Raw genomic sequence first — 6,807 nt, 5'->3', positions numbered from 1 at the left:
GACTATTTTTCCTAGACACAGAAGTAATCAAAATGGCAGTAATCATGAAAGGGGTAATAGTTATCCTAAACCAATGTTAAAATGAGTAATAGGACGAGTCACGACTCTATTTATAGTCCCACTGGAAAACAGTGGGAATTTGGACTAGTTTCAATGGGGGCAAATACCATTGGTGCTTTTTAAAAGCTTGTCCAGTCTTCCTGTAGGCAAAATATTTGTTGTTGATTTTATTACTGTCCTACTTGCTAAGCTCACCGAATATTAGCTAAAACTCAACTTTTTCAAGTAATGGCTTCTACTACAACTATTCTTTGAATTTCTCTGAAATATAATTTATAATTTGTGAGTTTGGGCAACTGCATTTAAGCTTCACCACCAAATATAGGGTTATAATTATTAAGCCATTTTTCATTGGGGGGGGGGGGGATATTTCAAAAACAGTTTAAACTTTCTTTTCCAAGCAAAAGCGTAAAATAGTTTAATTAAAAAATAAAATACTGTTTCTTGCTGTGATCTTCATAGGAACATTATTTTTGGTGTTTTTAAGAAGAAATATTCTAAAATAGCTTATCAAAATTTAAAGTTTAACTATTGCTCACAATGGTGGTGATGGTGTTGTTTTAAATTTAGTCTCCCGCAAGGATCAAAATGCCTCCTTCATCTTCCAGTCTTGGTGGTCCCTTTCTACTCCTCCCCAGTTTACCAAGAAGTTACATTCTTTCAGTGCTCTAGATGTCTAGCCCATATAAAGAGCTTCAATATAAATTTAAGATTTTTTTCATATTTTTAAAATGTCAGGCAGATATCTCTTAGTTTCAGGGTATCATGTTAGACACAAGTACTGCAAGACCACTGCTCTCAAACTCTTGATTCTTAATGGATCTCGTGATATTTGGTATGCTTTACATGAAGTAATAAAACCAAATGACGTGTAATAGCAAGTGTCTGAAATTTGGGGATTTTGTATTTTTAAAGTGTAGCTCTTCCATCTCCTGTGCCTATGAAGTAAAGTTTGGAAGTTAGAATCGAAGGCTTAGATTCCAGAAGACAAATATAACAACTTCCAACAGGTTAATTTGTTTCTGAATATATCTTGGTCTAAAGTCAATTTTGTGATTTGAAGGGCTCGACACTTACTTAATACATCGTGTTAAAGTTCTAATCTTGACACTGCAGCAGGAACAAAAAATGAACTGAGGCAATATACTACACCTAAACTAAACTAAAACTACACCTAAACTAAACTAAGCTACACCTAAACTATTCTGCAAGAAGCGTAACCAAATTCAGCATAGTAATACTATGATGTCAAATAGTGCTCTGTGGCATAAAAACCACCCAGTTTCTATTTGAGAAGGATTTTAACCCAGTGCTAGCAGGGAACATTGGATTAGGACTGTTTTAAACATGTTCCAGAGACAAATGCATCAAGCGATAAGATTACTGGTGTTATTTAGTCCTTGAGTGAGCAATGGTCAGCCTGTGAATGGCAGTAGATCAAGCAGCACATTCGGAAGAGGTAGAACTCTAACTCTTGGAGGGGATAATGCTGAAGCCTGCCAGGGATGACTGGACCTCAAGCAATATATAATTCAGATGCACATAGATCAAACATTTTGATGAGTGTGAAGCAACTTGGGTGTGATTGTCTTCACTAGCTGGTGAAGAACACTGCCCTGCAATTTGTTGAGGATGTTGATAGATGTGGCAGCAGCTGCAGCTCCATTTCAAACAGGGAATGCCTCTCTGAAGCTTGAGAAAACCTTTGTCACTCTGTAGCGGGTAGAAGGAAATGGGTTCTTATAGCAACGGATCTTGCCATTGTAACTACTCCTCCGTTCACAAGTGTGAGCGTGCCTGCAGATACAGCCTGACATTACATTAACAGGAGAGTGAGGAAGTGGTATTAGCCCTTAATATTTTCCTGCTGTTATGATCTGTCCTCAGCCTGCTCTTCCATCCTGCTGTACAACTTACCATGCAAATTTGGTCTGATCTGAAATTAGACATGTTCATTTTGTGGGCTAAGAGTATTGGCTTGCGTGGCTGGAAGAAAGTGAAGAGGTGGGGTGATGAGTGCTTATGAAATCCTGCCATTTCAGTGGGATTTCATATTTACATGACACAACAGGTATTTTTTTTTTTTTTTTAATTCAAAACCTAAATGTAAAACCAATGTAGCTGCCCTATATCAATTGTTTTGGTCTCTGTATGTAGCCTCTTCCCCCTGATTAAAATATGTAGAGGTGAAAATGTATATACGAGTCTCAAGTTTTGGGGAGTAGGATCCTGATCCTCAAAATTACAGGAAGGCTGACATAGTTTAGTCATTGGACTGAGAATTGAGAGGTCTGCGTTCACTTTATTCTTCTGTGTGACATTATGGAAATAGCTTACTCATTCTGTGTCTTAGTTTTCATCATTAAAATGTAAATAATAATAAAAATAATACTCACTTGTCTTTTCTCTATTCTAAGCTCTATGAATCAACGGTGGTCTGTTTCTTATTTTGCATTTCTAAAAACCCCAAAAGGCACATTATTTGTTTGACTTTCTTGTCAGTTCCATAAGGGAAATACTAACGAAACACTAAAAATAATCTTTTAAAGCAGTCACTATGAAAAAAGTAGGAAACTAATAAGTAGAAAATCAAATAAAAGTCATTAAGTGATACAGCAAGATTCTTTAATTTTTATATGCTTTATTCTTTTAAAAGAAAAAAAAAGCTAGGAATAATATTTGAGAAATAGACACCTTGCAAAAAGGTAGAAGCAAAAATTCGAAAAGAAACTGAGGAAGTGGTGATTGGCAGTAAGTCTTCTATTTGTTTAACTCTAAAATACACATTAACTGTGCAATTTCAAATTACCTAAAAGGAGATGATTACCAGGAGCACAGTAGGACATTTAAATTGTACTCACTAATTATATTTTATTACAAATTATTGGTTTGCCAAGTACACCAATCTGGTTGGGTGAATGCAAAAGCGTGCGCTGTGCGTTATAGTATCGATAGAAATATTTAGTGATCTATAACCGCATTCTGAGCGACACTAGACTTGTTGATGGCTTTGCAGTGAGCATGTCCCCTGCTAGACAGTAGCTATCTGTAACTGCGGCTGGTTTGAAATGCCCTGGCAAGTCACGCTGCTGCAGCAGTCATATGTTGATCTGATCTACAGAGGCAGTGGGTCCAAGTTCTGTTGATTATTTGTCTTACTTAGCAGTAAGTTAAGCAGTGTGAAAAACTGTGCAAATGCTCTTTTGGGTCATTATGTTATTGTGCATCATCTACAATATATTAATATATTTTGAGCTTGTGTACACGTCTTGTTAAATTTATTTGTTTTTAACAAATCGTTTTTGAAAACCTGTGCATTTTATCACAACTGCTTCTTAAATCTAACATATTTATCATAAAGTATTTTATTTATTGAATTTTATTTGCCATCAAGAGAGACAGACATGAATATAATGTTTAAAAAGATGTCTATTGATGTGAGAAAAATGCAAGCCGTGTGGTAGAAGCTCAGTGAGTGGGAGAAATGTAAATGTTCCCTGCATTTTATCTCACATGACAGAATGCATTATGGTCAAAATAGTGTCTTCTCAGAGACACAGGTTTCTAACATCTGCATAATACACACTTTTATGTAAGCTCTTTATTCTGCATGCAATTGTTTAGTTAAATGCCCTACAGTCTCATTTATAAGACCCTCTTTTATGCCGTCACCTTGTATGGGTTCCGTACCTTGGATACATATAACCCAATTATAATTACCATGACAATATATAACACCTTTTTGAAACCCTCCTCATGTGATGTAGGGGTGTGGTGCGTACTGATGTCAGAAACAAGCTATTTTCTTCAGACAATTAGTTGTCATTGACACAGGCCTGCATTTCCCACCAATTAGTACAAACGGCAGGGTGCATTTCCAGAATTTTGCAGAGCCAGCAGCTCATGCTATTAGGCGGAATTTAGGATATTTAAATAAGTTCCAATACATATTCTGGTTTTTGTCATTTGCTAAAATCGATAGCTGCTTTTTGTCTGTGGATCATTTCTGACTCAACATAATGCACTTAGATTAAAGGTCTTACGAGATTTATTCTTCCTGTCAACAAACAGTTTTAGTTTTAATCTTTCATACCTGATGAGTGCTATTAACAGCTGTTGAACGAGAGCTCAAAGTTACAATATCCTCTGTAGTTCAGCTATTAAGCCAGGACATATTGTGTTAACAATTAAAACAGAGGATTGTGTAGCACAGCCTTCTAATCAGATATGCAAATACAAAACTAGCATGTTGGTCAGATTTTAATGGATTTCCATACATTATGAGTAGCTATAAAGAAGTTGGGCTCAGGTGTCCCTCTCTACTATGCCAGGAAATCATCTTAGAAACGTCTTCAGATGTTATGGATCTTAGTTGCACAGCCAGCAATATGAGTCAGAATAATTTAATGCTGCTGTGGTCATGTTTGCCACAGTGGCCGGCAGTGCTGAAGGGCTAGTGCCTGATCAAAAGCCATCAAAACTCAGCAGAGACTCCTGTTTGTGAAAACGGGCTTTCAGTGTGTCCCTGGGAAAAAAAAAAAAAGCTGGGGAGGGGGGAGGGAATGGTGTAAGAACATCCTACAGACTTCTTCCCTAGGGTACTGTGGTCCACATTCAGGAGGGTTGTTAGTAGCTCAAATTGGCATGTTTAATTGTAAACTGAAAGGACTGAATAACGACTGTGCAGTTGCACGTGGCCATCTCTTTGATGAACCAAACCATCCACGCTTGTCAACACTGTAGATGCGTTCAGATAGCATGTAGTGTGTTCTTACTGCTCTTTCCCTGCTTCTGTCTACCCTCCCTGACCTTGCTTTGCTCAGTCCTGCTGTTAGTTTGCTTGAGTTTTCTTATTTTTTGATGCATACATTTTCTTGGAAAGCTTCAGTTAATTAACTTGGGTTCACTTTTCCACAGCCCCTTTCTCCCACACTTTCTTCAAGTGTTATTGAGGTGATAAAAGACAGCCTAGCCATACAATAGAGTTCCTAGCTACTTGGACACATTCGTGCCCAGCTGGGCATAACCGAAGTGAGGAAATTCAGGCAGCATTCTTTGGAGCTCCATGGGATCATTGCTACGGCCGTATTTTCTGTATGGCTGGGGAACGGATGCATGGGTGCACTCTGTGAAGGCTTGCTTGGCTGAAGGCATGATGTGATAGCCCTGGGCTGCAGTTCTCCCCCATCATTTAGATGCACAGGGGAAACCAGTGGAATTTTTTGCAGCTCAACATGGGCAGGGCCTCCACTCTGGTGAACTGGACCCTTAAATATGTATTGTCCCGCTGATGCATGGAAGACCTGGGCTCATAGCACCCATCAGCAGTAACGGGAGCTGGTACCTGAATTCCTTGCACAGCAACGAGAGAATAGGCCCCTTTTGATTTTAGAATTCTTTCCTACAAGGATTTCCCTTGTGCCTAGTATGAGCATATAAATGGCCATTTTATTGTATTAAATATGTATCACATCCATCATTTTAAATGCTGTGCTGTGATGAAGGCTTCTCAGTCCTGGGATCAGTTCTGAAAATATTTAAACTTGGCAAGCTAAACATGCTCAGCTGAATAAGCCTAAGGGTCCCATTCATGGAAATGTTATATACCACTTATGCTTGTTTCTTTAGTTAAATTACACTGAAAAAGTTGGTAGAATATTGTTCCAGCACGAATTACAACATTTTAATATTCATTAATCCAACTTCTTGACTGCCTTTAGTGGTGATTTTTCCATTGTTCAGCTTAGTTGCTATGCAAACCTGGAAAAGAGAGAGGGAAAAAACAGTCTCAGGTAGCAATCCACAACTGAAAACACACAGATTAAAAACAACAACAAAAAAATCCTCTTCTGGACCAAACAGTGGATGATAGATGGTTCAAATCAACTCTTCAGATAGTACAAATAATTAGATTTATGCCCTAGTATTCATTTGTTTTTGTTAAGTGCAAAGATCACATTTTGAAAGCTTTCATTCATTAAACTTTCTATTTAATTGTTTAAAAAAGAACCCCAGCAATTCCAGAATCAACCAAATAATACCAGAGAACTGAGCACTAAGGAGGATTGGTACAAATAAGAATAAAAGCACAACATAAGCCAAATTCGTTTTAATTTTTAAAGGAACATTATACCTTTCAAGTGTTTTATTTGTAATTTACTTAACTAAGAATAAGTGTATTTCTGCAACACATTAGCTCAGTTACAACATATAAAGTTGAATGGGAAATGTTCAGAGGTTACTTGTGCGTCTATTAACTACAATTTTTAACACTGTTTTGTAGTCCAAATCAGTTTGTTTTTCCTCAGTACCCACAGTTACATTTGTAATAACATTTGTATCCCTTGAATTTTCAAAGCAGACCATTTTTAGCTATTTTTTTTGTCTGCTAAGAATGGGAAAATTTTTAATTAATTTGTACGTAGACTTATTTTCCAAAACGAAGATTTTCTTTGAGATGGGATTAGTTTGTGTACATTTCACTTCATAGTTTTGCAATCATATTTCACCATTGAAGAGAAATGTAAACTGCGTCTAGGCTTGCCAACCACAGGCTATTTCCGATTGCATGCAGCGTGCATTTTTTTTATGAACTATGAAACAATCTCCTTACAGCTCCTCTGACTCTCCTGGCGCCTACGCTGTATAATATTCTACAATAGGAATGGAAGGTAATTGTAAAATTGAAAATTAAGAATAATATATGCAGTAGTCTCGTCTATTAAGACTATCAGGACTGGATTATGA

This window comes from Larus michahellis, chromosome 4, assembly GCF_964199755.1.
Source record: "Larus michahellis chromosome 4, bLarMic1.1, whole genome shotgun sequence".
Lineage (NCBI taxonomy): Eukaryota > Metazoa > Chordata > Aves > Charadriiformes > Laridae > Larus > Larus michahellis.
The sequence above is the reverse complement of the archived record's forward strand: the minus strand, read 5'-3'. Positions refer to the sequence as shown.